This window comes from Myotis davidii, unplaced genomic scaffold (genome assembly GCF_000327345.1).
Source record: "Myotis davidii unplaced genomic scaffold, ASM32734v1 scaffold1494, whole genome shotgun sequence".
Taxonomy (NCBI): Eukaryota; Metazoa; Chordata; class Mammalia; order Chiroptera; family Vespertilionidae; genus Myotis; species Myotis davidii.
Genome location: NW_006286246.1, coordinates 576,546 through 588,869, shown reverse-complemented (window position 1 = coordinate 588,869; position 12,324 = coordinate 576,546). Strand labels below are relative to the sequence as shown.

Below are 12,324 nucleotides of genomic sequence, written 5' to 3'. Positions count from 1 at the left end.
GAAAGAGGGGCCTTGTGTAGGAGAGGCCCCGCTGGAGGAGGTCTGTGTGAGATCTTGCTCCAGCGAACTTTGCTGTGAGGCCACTGAACTCTGGCTAAGTCCTAGAAGTAGGGCACTTCTGAATTAGGAAGGGCTCACTAATGTAGGCAAATATAACCCCCCGATTCTCAAAACCAAATACACAATCAACTTGTCACTGGATGGAACAAAGTGAAAGGTAAACTATGCAAGAACAGTTTCCTTTTCTCTCAGTGGCAAGTTGAGCTGATAAAGCATGAGTGTTTTTAGGGAAAAGATTGCTTTATGACTGCCTGGGTGTGAACCCCTTTCATTCTGCATCGCGCACCTGAATTCCTTTCCAATGCAGATCCCGGGATGGGCACAGGCATCTTTCAGGCCAATGAACAGGTGTTGGAGGGAGGAGTGTTGGAATTTGGAAACAAATGTACAACGTTCTTCTCAACAGCCAGACTCAGGACTGGAGTCCGACGTTGTGAAGGAGACGGGGCTGTGAGTGCGGCCAGGCCTACGGCATGCAGGCGAGGGCCTGGGCCTGCGGGGCTGGGTAACACGCGGGGAGGAGGCAGCTCCCAGCGCTGACTGCAGAGCCGCCGGGCCTCCCCCTGACAGGGTCTCCGCCAGGCCTTGTCTCCGGGGGTCCTGCTGCTCCGTGACCTGGGAAGCTCCCTGCCATGACCTCCAGTCCCATCAGGTGTGTGCACGTCTGGTGCTGACGTCTACACGGGCAAGATAAACTCTAGATAACATGGACACTTTCAGCAAACTTCTCCCTCTCCTGTCAGTAATGAGGGTGAGATCGATGCATGGAGGAGGGAGGTGCCCAGTGGATGTCTTTTTGCTGTGTCTCCTTACTTAGCCTGTTGACATTGGGTGAGGGAACTTTTAAATCAGTGCAACTCTTCGTGAAGGGTCCTTGAAGATGATAGAGTAAAATTAAAAAAAAATTTTTTTTTTGAATAGCAACTGCTGCTACTCAAATATAATAGTCCCCTCCCAACCCACGACGATCCAGGCGAAATTATAAAAGGTGTGTTCAGGTTCTTGTCCAGTTACTGAAGGCCACGCTTACTTCTAGACTATGGATTCTCTGGTGGATTTTTAAATTTGTGTTAATCATATGAAGGGTATCTTTTTTTAGAAAATATATTTGAGTACAGTACTTGAACTTGTATATAAAACATTTAGATAATTAAATGTGCATATAGTTTTCTAGTTTATAATCTTTCCTTTTAAAAAATATATTTTTTTATTGATTTCAGAGAGTGAGAATCATTGATCGGCTGCCTCCTGCATGCCCCCCACTGGGGATCGAGGCCACAACCCAGGCATGTGCCCTGACCAGGAACTGAACAGTGACCTCCTGGTTCATGGGTTGATGCTCAACCACTGAGCCACACCAACTGGGCTACAATATTTCTTAAACTGTCTGTAATAATAGCCACTTGATCTGCTTGTCTATTTTGAAGTTAGGCATTTATTTCTGCAACAACACAAGAACGTGTGAAAACGAGCTTCATTTTATTTCCTCGTAGCCCACGGGTAGAGTCTTTTTTCTATGCTATTTGAAGAAATGTTTTGAAAGAGATGTGCACCTGAGGAGACACAAGAGAAGCACCACAGCATTTCTCAGACCTAAGGAGCAGTGAATGTCCATAAACAATAAATAGCCCCGCCTGCCCACTGTGCGGGCCCCGCTCCTGGCGGGCAGTCCCCGCGGAAGCCCAGCCACAGAAACGAGGTGCTTCGCTGCCAGCCACAGGTGGTGGAGTGTCCGTCCCCCCGTTCCACAAAGGGACCAGACACGGTGCACTCAGAGGAATTACTAGTATGGAGTGAAAGAGGCTTGCACCCAAGGCTCCAAACTGGACCGCTTCCCTAACTGCTCGGATGAAAGCCACCGCCTATGTGCAGCTCCTATGGGGAGGCCATTCTGAAACAGATGCTTCAGGTTTTTTGTGTGTTTTTTTAAACTCTCTAAAGAATTTATTAACCACAAAGAAACTGCTTACCACCACCCATCTCATTTGAATGCGATCTCGGTATTAGAAAGTGAGAGCGGCCAGCGTTTACTACAAACCACACCACCCACAGCCGGGACCCTTTATACACGTGAGTGCCCAAGGCTTCGGTGTTTCAGTCCCTGACACTGCGTCTAACACCAGCTCTGCTCGAGGTAAGCCTCCCCCCACCCCCACCCCAGACCAAGGACTTTGCAAGCTTTCCTCTGCCTTGGCCAGGAGCCAGGAGCCAGGAGTGAGGAGCGTGGGTGTTAGATGCTCACGCTGCCTCCGTGCAGGTCTGATGCTGGGCAGAGGGGTGTGGAGGCTTCGGAAAAGGGAATTACCCGGGAACAGAGGCGGCGCCCTGGGATTTCTAGACGGATTACTCTCCGGGCAGATGGGCCCTGCTGTCCCCTGTGGTCAGACACACTCCACCCACTGAATGTGAAGCCTGCACACGCCTCAGTTCTGAAGGAGGGACCCTCCTGTTAAGTGTTCGCTGTTCTACTCTCTCCTCCCGCCCCACCCACCGAGAAGAACCCGTCCCTCCTGTTTATGTTTTCCCAAATTTAGGAGTTCCAAAACCATTTGCTCATATGCGCACCAGGCTGTCCGCGCTGGTCCTTTTCAGGGTGGGGGTGGCAGGTGGGATGGGAGCGGGGGGAGCCGGGGGGAGCTAGAGCGGCAAGTCAGTTCAGTTACAAAAGAATAGAAAGAAGGGGATCTTTTCTTATTTCCACATCAAATGTGGTAAAAGTGCCAAGCCAGGTCTCCATAGGTGTGTGTGCTTGGGTTTCTTTGCAGTTTTTTAAATTTTCATTTCTCACTACAATAAAAACACACTCTGTTTCACACTGGGCAGAGTCAAACGCAGAAGATGCCGCTGAAAAGCCTATAGCTCTGGCTATATCACCCACAACCTTCTCCAATTTTCTACTTATTTAATAGAAAACATTATGATAAAAATGAATTAGAATTATATTGTAATCAATTTAACAGAAAATATAGTATAATCAGAAACTGAAGATAGCTTGCTCCCTGGCCAGGTGGTTTAGTTGGAGTGTTGTCCTACACAAAAAAGATTGTGGTTCGATTCCCAATCAGGGAACATACCTAGGTTTTGGGTTTGATCCCCAGTCAGGGTGCATATGGGAAGTAACCCAGCTCTCTCTCTCTCTCTCTCTCTCTCTCGCTCTCTCTCTAAATCAATAAACATATTCTTGGGTGAGGATTTAAAAAAAGATAGCTAGGGTGAACTCTTCCTAGGTTATCTTTTATCCAGGTTGTAGAATACATAATGAAAAACACCATGGCATTCAAAAATATCTCAGCCTTTCAACAGATAACAGTGTTTGTTTAAACATAGAAATCTGCCCTGATTCAATGCAGGAGACTGTGAAAGGCCTGAACTACGTATGCATCTCTGTGTCCATATATGTGACTATACAAATTTCGTGGTTGCTAAGCAAAGATGAACCACAAAAGACACAATAAGCTACAAAGCAAAGCAAATGACTAATAATCAAAATTAGTTTCGGTTTTTATCATGAATGTCCAAAGTGACAGCATACTGTGAGGGTGGTAGGTTCTCACTGACTAGGTTTCAAGAGACCACAGACTCCGGCATTACAAGCACTTTAATCCGTGACAGAGCCAAAACAAATAGAAGAATGATAAAAACATTCTTTCAGGTATAAAGAGTGCTTGTATTTGAGTTTTAGTATTTCCCCCCTGCAGGTATTATGAACACTGATAATTTCCAAAACACAAATCCTGGTCTGGAAACTCAAGAGAGAAATGTTATCGTCTCTGCCCGAATAAGAAGCTAATAAGAAATGTACTTATAAAGTATGTTTACAACACAATGTAATATGCCCATCGTTGCCATTTGCTTCCTCTCCCACTAGGTCTGGCATCAACCACCTGAGCACCTGCCATTAGTAATACTGCGACCCGAAGGCTGGGGTGCAGTACCCAGAACGCTGTGTCGAGCCCTGGGTTCTCTCAGAGCTGCATTTTTTTTCAATGAACACTTAAGACGCTCAGTGCTGGAGACTGTCCAAGGCGATGACCAATGATAATGGATGAAAGCCACCATCAAGAGCTGCAGTCTACACACGCTGTGTTCAAGAGAACAGTCTTGGTCACCGAAGCTACGGCTCTAGGAACCTGTGGTTCCAACACAATGGGACCTTCTCTCCTGGAGGGGTCTCCTTGCTAACTGTCCTTCTGTCGCGGCCCTGGATGGAGATGCAGATGGAGCCTGCTGCCATTTATGCTGCAGTCAGCTCTGGTCCAGCGGACGTGCACATCGCCTCCGGACGCCGCCCTGTCCATCTGCGTGGATCCTCAACAAGAACAATGATGGACTAGAAACTCATAGAGTTTGTGCTTCAAATTTATAAAATTAAACCTGCTCCAACAGGTGATATAGGGAGGCATGCTCGCAACCTCTGGATTCAAGCAGCAGCAAGGCCCGAGGGCACAGAGCCTTCTCGGTGGGTAACGGCGGTTCCTTAAGGCTTCCTTGCACAGGGTCCTTGCACCAGGTCCGGTGTGGCGCACGTGAGCCCTCTGGTGCGCGGCTCACTTATTCCTACAAGGCCTGGGGCACGGGAAGCTGCCAGCACTTCATTCATCTTGCCTGTTGACAAAAGGAACAATAACTGGTCATCACTGGTCAATGGAATCACTTTTCCTAGCGTTGTTATGTTTTTTTTCCTCCCCGAGATAATTCCTACAGAAGAGATGGTGTCACTACAGCAGCAAACGTTTCCATGCCTGATGGAGGGCTGTGCTCTGCAATGCGTCGTCTTCTTTCAGGGGAGCGGGGAGCACGGAGCACCGTGTCCCCTCGGCTGGAATGGCTTGGAGAGACGCCTGTTTCGGACGCCAGGACGCCCAGGCTCCATATGCGATTCCACCAGTAACTAAGGTCGCCTCGCTGGCCGGGCTCCTTCACACAGAGGCTAAGAGGACGTCCATGGACAAGATCTTAAAGGGGAGGCCAATCCGACCCCAGTAACGGACCCCTGCAGTCCTGGCCTCACAGCTCCTCGCGAGCAGGCCCAGCCGTGGTCCCGCTTACAAAACCTGCACGTGGGCCCCGAGGGTCCCAGTTCAGCCTCAAGCGGAGAGCCAGCTGAGCTCCCAGGAAAGTCTCAAAATACCTGTTAGCATCTGAAGTCAACTAAAATCTTCTCGAATGATGCCGTGATGGAGTTACATGGACACACAGTTCTGAAGATACACATTTCTACACCTTTTACTGTTTTAAGGCGTATGTGTGTCATTTTTTTGCTACTTGCTCGTTTTTGTAAATTATGAAGTAATTCTAGAATACCTAAAAAACACATCAGTACAATGACCTGGAAGCCGTATGTAAGAACACGCTACACAGACATGAAGTTCAACAAGTTTAAGCAATTATGTCAAGTACCTTTACCAAGACATGCATCTGGTAAGCACAGGTGGGGTCTAGACCCAGGAAGTCTGACCCTGGAACTGGTGCTCTCACCATTATGCTACACCGCCTGCCCCATGTACTGAGCACCGAGTCGCCGAGGCAGGAGGCGGGCGGGAGACCAGGCCTCTGGTTCTTGCTTCTCAACACGCTGCCTCTGGCTAGTGACCCTGATAAGGACGAACTCATGACTTATTATTATGGTTCGTCTCTTCTGCCTCGTTTGGTGACTGTACTGCCTTCTGAGGAACACCCTGCAAGACAGCGATGGTCTCCACGAAGCAGCTGAGGTTCAGAGGAGTGCCCTCCCCAGTGCCCACGGCAAATGGCAGAACTGGAACTCGCACCCCTTCTCCTCCCATGGCGACAGCCTGCGGGAGTGCCACACATGCTGTGGACACCCACCCCCACCTCGAGGCGCCACAGAGGAAGCCCCACCGCTCCAGAGAGCGCGGCCACCGCGACACCCCAGACACCGGGCCGGCCCGAGCTCCGGAAGCAGCCGGACGCTGTGGCCAAGAGCGGCCTCCTGGCTCACCGAGGGTCGGTCTCTGTTACCAGGTACCAGCGTGCCTCCCGGCCCCGCACCGCTGCTCTAACTTCCTACGAGGGAAAAGCAGGAGGCCCAGCCCCACTTTTCAATGAGAACGTGGCACAAAGAATAGGACTTCAAAAAACACAAAAAACGGAGACCTGGCAGTGCCTGGCAGGGGAAGGAACACCTGGAGGAAAGTATAAAAGTCCTAGGACCAGTTTCTGCAGCTCCCGTTGCCATGATGGTGTATTCACTGCAGCTGTCTTTAACTGGGCACTGCAGGGGGGTGGGTAGTTACTCTTAGAAAATGGGCACAGTTAAGGGAACACGAGGCAGGCACTCCTCACAGCTGTAACTCACTGGGGGCTCCACACACATCTCGCCCATCCACACAAACAGTCCTGCCAGGTAGAGAGTGGGCGTCCCACACTGCAAAGGAGAAAAAGGGGGTTCAGGAGAGTCAATGGCCGGGCCACGGTGACACCGCCAGAGTGGCCACGACTGGATTTCCAGCTAAGCGTGCCTGCCCCCCCGAATTCTCTGCCTTCCCTGCCACAGGGATCCCCCCGGCTTCTTGCACTGCCAGCCCCGTACGTGGCCACCCTGGCGGTGACCCTGCTGCTGACCAGGACCATGGGGAGGCGCACTGCTTCCAACAAGCCACAGCCTTTCTTGCTCACACTAACCCAGGTGTGGAGGTAGCGGCCCAGCTTCTACATGAACTGCACGGTCACAGGAGGGGGAGAAGGACCACGGCCCGGCCGGCTGCAGGGAGAAACAGAATGAGGCTAACAGCCTGAAGGCGTCTGTGGCCTGGTGCGCACACTGTCCTCCTTAAGTGAATGCGTTCTGACCTCCAAATGACCTACCAGCTGCCCACGGCCCCAAGAACCACCTCCACACCACAGGGGAGGGAGAAAGCGGGGAGAACACCTGGAGGGGCGGAATTAGGAGGCTCGGGCCCCTTTGTCATTGATTAACCTTCCTTCCTTCCTTTCTTCCCCGTAAACCTCTCCTCGGAGCTGCCAGCGATCAGCAAGGCTGCTGGCTGGGATTCGTGGCAAGAGGAGGACGGAGAGAAAACCTCCCGGGTGGTGTGTTCCAGCGCTAGAGCCACGGGGTTAGGCACCAGTTGCCCCAGGAGGAGGTGACGGCTGTACCAGGAACACTGGGCCTCCCAGCGCTCTCGGCGCCAAGCCTCGGCCCTGCCTGCCAGGCCAGAGGGGAGCCAATGACTCCCGGTGCCAGGCCTCATCTGCGCCTCCAGCTGGTCCACGCGGCCGGCGTAGGGGAGCAGGAAGGCTGGTGCAGACCTGCGTGGACTGGTGTGCACACGCGTCCCTGCATCATCTGCAAGCGCTTACTGTTCTGCAGTTAGAAACCTACTCAAGATGTGGCGAGCGGCGTCCCGCTGGACCAGAACGCGGTGAAGCCAGGCCTTGCCAAGTACCAAGCGTGAGGATGATTCAATGGAGGCAACTGCTTCCTATTAGGGAAGTTTACTGCTAAGATGGGGGAGACCCAGCTTCCTCTGTGAGGCGGAGGCCATGCTTTGCTTCCGGGACCACACGTGGGTGGTGCGGATAATCTTTGAGATTCCCTAGAAAAGCTAGTTAATTCCAGCAGGATTGAAGGAAGGACATCAGTGCTAAAACAGACCTTAGGGATTAGAGGGCACAGAGGTCTCATTTTAAACACTAGAGAATCGAAGCTCAGAAGTTCCACACTCGCCCATGGGCACCAAGACTGAAAATCTAGACGAGCTGCTCTCTTGTCCTACAATATACTCTTTGCCCTCCAATGTCCCTCATTCATGTAATTCAAACATTTCACATATTAAATCCTGGAAAATTGTGCCACTTGGTACGAATGGTCCCAATAGAACAGACCCGGGGCCACAGTGGACTGAGCTGCTCCAAAGGCGCTGAATCCCCTGCGAGCAGGTGGAGGACGGCGCAGGCCCAGGTCTGGGGAACCCCTCCAGCGAGCGCATCCATGGAGAGGCAGTCAGCACCCTGGTTAGAGTGTGCAACCCGCAGTCAGGCCCCGAGCCTGGCGCCTCTGATTTTGCTCTTTGTTAGGTGTGCAGTCCATGGGAAAGCTTACTATGAGTTTCAACTGTACAATGGCGATCCATACCCACCACTGAGGCCAGCTGCGGGCATTCAGGGAGGGGCAGTGGGGGCAGCGTACACCACAGAGGAAGCGGGCATGCTCATCGATACTTAGGGGACAGGAACAAGGTGGAAGTTTGCCATTCCCTCTGCCCGCGTGCTGTTCCCTCTCCTCTCCACCTTGAGCGCACTTGCTTACTCAGCCACTGAACACCCTCTGCTCAGTGGCTGCCTTCTAAGTGGCGAAGGCCCGGTCACCAGCCTGCCTCAGCCCACACCCCGGCACAGCCTGTCCCAGCACCTCCTGCCTTTCCCGTGACCGCTGAGATGACTGAGTGACTGAGGGGCACAGCCCTCACCTCCTCCTGGATCAGGGGGTGAGTGATTCTGCTGACCACACACTGCACTCCACTCCGGCCACCCCAGAGTCAGGATCCCTCCCTTCTCGGCATGCACCCCACCCCCAACCAAACTACCTGTCCTCCCTCCTCCTCCTCCCTCCTCCTCTCTCTAGGCCATGCCTCTGAAATTGGTACTCTGCATATGTTGGTTATTCACACCTAAATAATTTTTAAATGGCATAGGGCAAAATGAAGCCAAGTAAACGAAAATAAATAAAAATATCTCCAATCATGCTGATACAGCTGGTCCACAGACCAGGGTAGCCACACCAGTACTTGGTGAAATAAATGTTTTCTATTTGGTCTAGTTGAGGAATCGGCAATGCACCCCACCCCCAACCAAATACCCTGTCCTCCCTCCTCCTCCTCCCTCCTCCTCTCTCTAGGCCATGCCTATTCGCAGGAGAGAATCCTCACAAGCAACTAGGAATCTATGTAGTTCATAAACATATATATGCATCTATATATTTTTATAAGTGAAAGCTTATGCCTTTAGAGAGGTACCAGAAAAAAAAAAAAAGAATTGTTGTTAAGAACTCACATACGCCCTGACAAGACTGCACGCTGACACCTGCACCTGGGGATGGGTGGTGGGAGGGAGATGAGAAGCAGAAAGAGAAAGGGAGAGAGCAGGCGGACCATGTTAACGGATGGAAGAACGGACCACAGGCTCCATGAGAGCAACGCCGGGCCTGTCTGTGTTGTTATAAGATCCCCGTTCCTGGGCATGGGGCTGCTCCATGGGACCGAAGGAAGGAAAGTGGAACAACAGTCAAGAATCATCCTGGACATGTAACCGTCCACTTGCTACACCTTCATCGCTGCAGACCGTCTGTATGAAAACAGCCCAAGACATTCATCGTCGGGCAGTGGGGTCGGGCCGTGGGATGCCCTGGCCGGCCTGGGAGCCTGGAGCCGGGGCTGAGCTGATGCTCATGAGTTTTACCCAAGAGCCTCCCTCCCATCTTAAGGCTAACAGGTTCCATTCTGGGTTTCCAAGAAAAGACACTAGAACATTTAACTTGTGTTTAGTAAAACCGAAATCATCGGCTAGTGCATTTTTAAGCATTTTAAACGTCCACGTTAAGAGACTCCCAATATTTGTATAGGCATGCACCTTAAGCATGAAGCATTATACTCTAGAAGCATGGGACGTTAATTACGTGCTGTTTTTAGAGTATTGGAAGAAGTCAGTGTTTAAAGAAACCCTTTTGAAAACTGAACAATCATCCGTTTTTTAAAATTTCGAGTGTCATACGTCCAACTCGCTCAGAGCTAATTCAGTCTGGTGTCCTCAGCTGCCTTCTCAACTGAGTAGGAGACGACAGGCCTCTCGGGGAGCAGATGCTTCAGTACTGGCAGCAGAAACGCATCTGCAAGGGACCCAGTGGCAGAGGACCGACAAGACTGCGTCGGGAGAGGACAAGCCCCTCGCTTTCCTGGGAAGCCAGGAAACAGAGCCGGGGAAGCTGACCTGCAGAGCTCTGGGGCAGGAGACACCCCTGTGGGACAGCGAGCCTCCGGTCGGAGGGGACAGAGAGCGGAACAGGCTTCCAGGCCCAGCCTGGCCTCAGGGTGGACTCAGGCCTCCATTAGATCTGTACTTGGTAGGCATCTGCGTCCTCTCCTTACCTAGAAGCATCTAAAATCAGGAACTGCCCGCTTAAAAGAACCCCAGGAAGGTAAGTGAGCGAAATTACAAGAAGAAAAGAGAGAGACTATTACTCCTCATGTGTCTGGTGGGAGTGCCTGCTCTGATGCGCGATCGAAGCTGCCTGCGCTGTCTCTCGTGTGCTCTTGAATGATGGGACGGGAGCTGGCCCCACGTCCAGGGCGGGCGCAGTGCAGGACTAGTGAAGGCAGCAGCCAGGGTCATGTTCACACTGACAGCCAGAGCAGCGAGGACCCTGCCGCTGAGTCACCCGTCACAGCCCGTGCTTTCCCCGCGTCCCCGGAGGGATAACCTGGCGTCTGGACAAGCACTGTCCTCGGGCTGCAGGCCTTTTGTGTGTTTTTTTCCTCTTTTCACGGAATGATAGTCTTCAGGAAGGCTCGGTGCCTTATTTAGCGAGGTCACGGAGAACTCCAAACACGACCGAGTTAATGAACCACCAGCAGACACTCCTCCTCTGCAAACACGGCGCCGTCTCAGAACGCGTGTCTCGGGCAGAACAGAACGGGCGTGGCTGCTCGCAATGGGCTGCTTTCTACAATCGCACTCCTCGGCAGCCACGGTGGGCCAGGGTCCGGGGTGAGAAACCTGACCGGCAGTGTGTGAGAGCGGAGGGGCAGCACACCCGTGCCCCCACGGCTTCCTCACACGCTCAGGAGCTGGGGTGGCGTGGGACACCCCGGACCCGCCTCAGGACGCTGGGCCCTGACACCTGCATTCCGTCCAGCTGTGCGGAGGCCCAGGCCCTTTCCCAGAAGACCTCGGATGTGAGCAACCCCCGCAATTACAAACCCCATCACAGCATGGAATTCCCCCTAAAAACAGGTAAGCACCGATGAGCCCAGGGGAGACGTGGAGGACAGTGTCACTGGGTGACTCGCCCGCCCGGTGACCCGCGGCCACCCACGTGCCTTGCTCTTCCCCTCCGCGCCTCAGCTGAGGACGGACTATTACGCGCTGGAGGCGGCTGGGAAGAGCTGGGACCACATACATGAGAGCCAGGACCATTCGTTTCCCATCTCTAAGCTGCCAGCTCGGGACAGAGGCCGTCTGCCCAGTCCTGCCTGAGATCCCGCCCCCTCCCGCCCCACCGGCTCAGAGATACATGTGGAAAGCCACTGATCTTACACAACTTTTGTCTGGGAAGGCTTGTTCTAAAGTGATGTCACGCACTCCCGATGAATCAGGTCAAAGGAGGGGCCACCACAATGCAGGCCCTGGACCCCACACAAAAGTCCCAGGACCCAACCTTCCTGTGCACTCAGGGGCCACTTTCTTGATGGGTGTCTCCTGCCCATCCGGATGTCTCCTGGACTTTTTTTCTTTGCTTGAAAATCAGGCACAGGAATCTGTCCTCCTCCCACAGCCCTGGGCTCTGAGGTGCCTGCAAGTCCCTCCAGTGCCCAGGGGTGTAAGTTTTCAAGGCCAGGGCCCCCTGAGGACAACACGGCCCTCTCACCGTCTCCTCACTTTCCTAGACTCGCCTCCCTCTGATGGGCGGTTTCTGTTTATCCGTGGGCAGAACGCCACAGGCCCAGGCAGTGGGCCTCTCCCTGCCTCGCAGTTTTTCACTTTACACGCATTAGCAGGGTGGCATGCGGAGTTTCTGAGCTCCTCTCTGCGGGAGCTTCCGTTTCTGAAACTCCGTCCACTGAATCTCTCTCTGAACCCTGTGAAATCTGTCTTCCAAAACATGTTACAGTATGAACAGCAGGTTGGCCAAACGTGATCAAGGCCCGCATCACAGGTCTGCAGTAACAGCTACCGCCTACCTCACTCTGTGTCTCTGCCATGAATTCCCATACGAATCTGGACAAACAGTCATCCTTTCCCCCATTTGTGCAGAGATCAGAGGCCTGCGGCCCGAGGCAACACAGTGAGGAAGGGGCAAAACCAGGAAAGCCCAGCTCTGCGTGACTCCAGAACCCGAGGCCCCCCTCACCCTGCACTGTCTGACACTCTTTAGAAAGTTCTACTGTTTCTTTCTCTTTTTGAAGAGAACAATTTTACTACTTCTTTCCAGCATTTACACATATTACTCATTTTTTTCTAGCTACATTTTTAATTTTGACCCATACACATATGACATAACATTATATTAGTTTCAAATGAGAAAGT

General features: G+C 52.4%; 1 protein-coding gene across 1 annotated transcript in view; it reads right to left on the bottom strand.

Moving 5' to 3' along the window:
* Nucleotides 1-3,640: 3,640 nt before the first annotated feature.
* SCAF8 (SR-related CTD-associated factor 8) overlaps nucleotides 3,641-12,324 on the bottom strand; it is a 104,994-nt gene continuing 96,310 nt past the window's right edge. The window contains 1 exon segment of the mRNA XM_006757679.2: nucleotides 3,641-4,665. The gene's annotated coding sequence lies outside the window, so the exon portion shown is untranslated.